Genomic DNA, 6,000 nt, shown 5'->3' with positions numbered 1-6,000 from the left:
CTCATGTTGGAAAACAAAGAGGAGGAGTTAAGTGTCATAACGTTTGGCTGCTTATTCCCCCAACATACTGGGATTACTTTTCCAGGAGTATCCTTTGTTAGTCAAAGATAAGGTTTTAATTACTTTTAATCTGTGTATGGTATATAAAAATCTGCCTAAATGATGAAGAATTCCCTCTTCAATCTTTGCTTGAAGACAGGCATAAAAATAACATGACCACTGTCAAACATTTCCAGATTTATTTTTCTGCTACTCTTCTCCAGCAGCACATGCTACTTCAGAAGAGCTTTCATTGATTCTCTTAGAAGTGCTGGGGCTTTGGCTATCAACTACAACATCATATACCTTCAGGAAAATAAAGAAAAGTCATTATTCTGAGTGGATAGTGAAGAGCTGGGTGTTATTTGCATTTAAGTACAGCAGCTCTAGGTGCTGAAGCAAATGCACCTGCAATAGTTCAGATAATCTCCGATGTATTGTTCATATAGTAGCTCTTATCTTGAAAACTATTTGAGAATCAGTCACCTCTGAGTGATTCATTGCTAGGTATCGCTTGGTGCCTGAACGATATCTCTAAGTGATAGGGCTTAAGAACAGACCTAGGCAATTTTAGGCAATTGCCAAGTTGTCCTAGTTTAAAGAGAAAATTTTCTGTTCTCGCTTAACTTCCTGCTTAGTTCATGGTTTAGTTTGATGCTCATGGAGTTCTCATTGAACTGATTCAACTCCTTACCATCACATGCATCCACCCACACACAAAAATCCCAAGATAACGCAATGGTTGTAGTGAAACAAAAAATCAAACACCCCCCCCCACAAAAAAAAAAAAGCCAAAACCCCAAACATTGACACAACAACCAAAGCAAAGCAAAACATGAGAATCAGGGACTCTTCTGCGGTAGTCATGATGATTTTAGTGATCCCTAGGCTGGTGAAAGTATTAAAAAAAATACGTTGTTTCTCCACAGTTGCAGAACTTTGCACTTCTCCATATTGAACTTCATAAGGTTCCTGTGAGCCCACTTCTCCAGACTGTCAAGGTTGCTCTGGATGGCAGCACAGCAACGTGCTCTCTTCAACATCTCCTCCTCGTCTTGTGTTGTCTGCAAACTTGCTGAGGTTACACTGTGCCCCATTATCCAGATCATTAAGGAAGATGTTAAACAGGAGCCACTGTTCAGTTAAACAGATGTGAAACAGTAATGCTACTGTGGTTGTCATCTGTAAAATAGGAACCATCTTTCACCAAAAATTACAACACTCTGGTTGCTGAATTCTGGACTATTCATCCCAACTCGAATCAGGATATAAATGTCCCAGATGCCACTATGTGGTTACTGTTGGTTCACTGACATTTATTTAATGACGTTGGTTGCACTGCTGCTCAGCAGATATTTCAGGTTGCGTAGCATGTGGTGGGTGAGGCAGAGTATAGCTAACGTGTTTACTCAGCACCGCAGCAGTGTATTGCATCAGCATACTTCGCAAATTGAAACAGGCTTTTTCAAAGCGCTCTGTGCTCCAAAAATAACGTGACCTCCAGTTGCAACTCTCAGCGCCGCTTGGTATTGTGACGTTGCTGATATTTGCTAATGATCAGGTGCTGAAGGAAATTCAGAAATGTCACATTGCTAGCCTCCTGCTGAACTGCATTTAAAATCTCAGCTTTTCAGCGTTCAGGCAAACATTGCTTTGTTCTGAAAATGGATTGCAATGAAACCTCATGCTAACAATTAAGCACATGTCAAAGGGCTGGCAAGGGCTGGAGTCTTATATATTTCCACAGGCATTGTAGCTGCCCAGGCTAAGCTGGCCTTTGAAAAGAGGGCTATCCAGCAAGATTCTGAATTAGGAATTTAAATTATTCTCTCACCAGTGAACCAATCTCCTGGGCTTATTCAACAATCTGCAAACTCCCATCAGCACAGTTACTGTGGAGCACGTGAGAGGAGTCTAGATCAGGAGAGCAGGGCACAGAGCAGTTACTTTAACTACTTGTGCTTAATGCTGACTTTGCACATCGTCTAAATACCGATCTATTGAAATCAGTGTAACATCCCACAAGGTATTTCTTCATTGTATGTATTTTTGTAACCTAACTGTTGTTAGGTTGCGTTGTGTTGGTGGAAAAAAGATCTGAACTGTTGCACAAAAAGAATCAGATCCTATGACAGACGTAAACAGATAAAATGGGGCTGAGATGGATTTCAGGTGGCAATTCAAAAATTCCATTCTAATTGTGGGACAAAAATCAGTATGAGATGTGCTATGCTGCCTGAATGCTGTGTGGTGCACTGGAATGACCTGCCCCTCTTCAAAAGGCTCCTTCTACAGCTCCATTCTAAACCTTGCTGGGAGCCAGTCACTAAGTAGAACATGACCTGGGGGCCCTAATCTGTGATGTCATGAGAATACTTGCAAAATACATGGATAGTCTCAGCTGTCTGCTCACCCTCCCACCACCACCACTACCATATTTGTGGTCATTTTTTTTTTTTCAGATGGAGGGGGATGACAATTCCTATTTTGATAGGAATGGTTGGACTCGATGATCTGGTGGGTCTCTGGTTATTCTATGATTCTATGATTCTATGACAAGCTATTATTTTATGCAGTGGCTAGAAGAGTGACCTGGGAAGTGTTTTTAATTCCCTTCCCAGCTGGAGGAAATGCAAACCTGCAGTATCAGGGAGTGCTTGTAACAACCCATCTGTAAGGCTGACAGAGGACAGGAAAAAATGAATGGGATTAAAACTGAGCTGTCGTGCAGCTGCTGGAGAGGGAGGTGGCATTGGGTAGTGCTGATTTTTTTCAGTAGTCTGCTTCTATTTTCAGGTTTGCTTAGGCAGTTGTGGAGGAAAAAAACACTTTGGCCACCACTCACAACATCCAAACTTGAAAGAAATGCTGCGACAAGCTGACGGAAGGTTCAGGGCTCGTGGCTGACTGTCCTAATCAGTAGTTCCCAGAGCTGTGCTGCATTGGATGCTCTTCTGTGCAGTAAATGTGCTGTAAATAATGCATACATCGTCTCGACAGAAGAGGGCCTCGCAGTTTAACCTGTAGCAAGACATTTGGTGAACAATCCTGGGAAATGGGGATAGGAGCTTGGATACATTCAGGCTGAGCAAAATGAGCTTTGGCTGTTGAGATGTGATTTAAGAAGTAGAACCATGAAGTCCTCTGATGGCAGCCTCAGTTTTAAGTGCCCAGTTCCTGCATAGGTTCCTGATTTTAGGTGGCGATTCAGAGTATTTAGGGTGTCAGCTGGAAAAATACACTTTTTTTTTCATTCTCTCTCTTGGAGCAGTTGCCTACATCAGTGTTGCACATTGTTGGACCATCTCCACAGATGTTTGCCGAGAGGAGGACCTGACCAGCTCTCCCTGGAAGCCTCCTCTCTGCTGGGCTGCGTGCGTACCAGTGAAGAGAACAACTTGGGGTGTCTTTCTGTTCCTCATGTTTTGCTAATTTCCAAATCACCAGAGCATTGTGGAAATCTTAGGAGGAAAGGCCTCCTGTCATTTTTCACCACATGATATTCCAATGAACCTCTGGGATATTCTCGCCTAATTTTCCTGGCAAGTCACTGCTATTTCATGCTTAGAAGCTGTTTATTTATTTACCTTCACTGGACACATACATTTGTAATTATGCCTGGGCTGATGCTTTATTTTGGATGTGCTGTCTTGCACAGATTTATAGATTGAGAATAATAGAACTTCTTGGCTATCACACACTTTTGGTAGGAAATAATATACTTGTTTATATGGAAAAGGATTTTAAGTTCTTATATTTATAAAGTGAGCATGAGTCTGCCAAGTTATGAAATTTGATTTGGAAATAAAAGTTCTGCTTAAGTGTTTGTAAGACAGTAGAATAAACATTGAAAATATAGATGCCAAAGATATGAGTGTCAGCAAAGCAGGAGATTTGAAATTAGACTCCAAATAAATATGCTGTTTTGACAGAACCTCTTCTCTTTGCCACTAAGCTGGTGAGCATCTGTTGTGTTTCCATTCCTTGACAGACCCAATTAATATCATTGATGTATTTGAAATCAAAAGTAAATCCTTCCAAACAATCCTTCAGAGTTCACGCACAAACCTTTTTTTGCAGTTAAAAGTTGTGCATTTGGGGAACCATTAAAAAAAAGTAATCTTAAAGACTTGCAAGAACTGCAGACTATAAATCCTATGAGGGGTGAAGGATGGGACAGTCTGCCTTGGGGGACTGTGCAGGCAAGGCAGCTCTGATTGCATTTACTGATATAAATGGGCATTTTTCACTATTGGTGCTAATGGAAAGGAAAGGAGAAGGCAGTTGAAATCCCTTTGTCCTTTTAATCTTTTTTTCCTCTAGTAAATCTGTGCTTATAAGATTCACTGATTGATCACTTTGGTCTGCATATTCAGTTGCTACTTTTGCAGAGTTCAAGGTTATGGGTCTGATTCTCACATTGACGTCACTGCAAACCAAGAATATTTACTAGTCATTGGACTCATCTCAACGTTAGGCTGTCATTCACAAAAGAATCCTTGTTTGAGACAGTTGTCCAGGTTTAACTTTAAACGTAAGTGTTAGTCCCATTGCTCTCAGTGGAAGCAGTTCTTTAAGTGTATATTTATATGTAGTCCTTGAAAAGGACATTAATTTAGTATTTAATAAGTTGGGTCCCAAGCTACACTTACATAATATGCTCTGTTCATGAAGCATGAACAATTAATTTTTTTCATTATTTTTTATATGTGTGGGATTTTCAAACCAAATATTGATTATAGTACTATAAAGCATAGAGAATTTCCAGACTTACGACAAAAGAGAATAAATTGAACAAAAAAAGAGATCTATTAAAATGAAAAAATGGAAGTGAAGATTTTAAAGATACATTGAACAAACCTGTCTTGGGTTTCATTTCTTTTTTTTTTATTTTACTGCCATTGGATGTATGAAATGCTGATATATCATTAAACCCTTTTTCTCAGAATTAGGGTTTTTTTTCAGATTTTTCCAGTCTTACCACAGGGATGCAATTGGTTCCTTTGTGTCCACACAAGCTTATCGCTGTAGCTGTAGAATTACTACAGAGTTAAGAATGTTGCGACACTTTCTTGAATGACAAATTGCAACAAATTAGTATTTATATATTCTTGAAGCTTGTTTTGTTTTGTTTTGTTTTTTGTTGTTTTGTTTAAATAGCAGAGTGAGAGCCTGTGCCTGGGAAATAAAGCAACAAAATCTGTGTAGAAACAAATCGTTTTAAAGTAGAGGAGTTCCTTCTCATTAGAATAAGGGAGGTGATAGATTTCATGTTTTTAAGTCTTCAAATAAAGATCAGATTTCATTCTAAAAATGCACATTGCTTACAGAATCACAGAATCACAGAATAACCAGGTTGGAAGAGACCCACCGGATCACCGAGTCCAACCGTTCCTACCAAACACTAAACCATATCCCTCAGCACCTCGTCCACCCGTGCCTTAAACACCTAAACTTAAACAACACTTACGCAGTTGTTATGTGATCGATACAAGAATTGTCAGATAGTATCACGTCTTGTGCTATACAGAAGGAAAAACTGGTTGGTCATAATGTATTTTCTAGTCTTAAAATTCATTCAGGTATTTCTTCATGCTTGAATATCTTAATTTGCAAACTTACTGGTGTTATTCATGGTTTTAGACAATATTTTTAGCAAGTATAAAATAGAAACAAAACAATCTCTTGCATAAATGCAATCATACAGAATCCCATGCCTTTTCTAGCATTTAGATTCAGAACTCTTGTGTCATTGCAAGATCCCTGCTGCTGCCACCACAGTGTAGGTGTCAATATTAACCTATTGTCCTTTATGTGTGATGGTTACCAAAGGAGCTCTGGCACATACATTTTTCCAGAGTGCTACACAGTTAATAAATAGTCCTCAGAAAAATATTAGCTGTCAGCATTCCTGGAGTTTATGCCTGGATTCAGAGGGTAAGACAGCAATGGTATCATTAA

Source organism: Phaenicophaeus curvirostris, chromosome 6, assembly GCF_032191515.1.
Source record: "Phaenicophaeus curvirostris isolate KB17595 chromosome 6, BPBGC_Pcur_1.0, whole genome shotgun sequence".
Lineage (NCBI taxonomy): Eukaryota > Metazoa > Chordata > Aves > Cuculiformes > Cuculidae > Phaenicophaeus > Phaenicophaeus curvirostris.
This window is presented reverse-complemented; position numbering follows the sequence as displayed.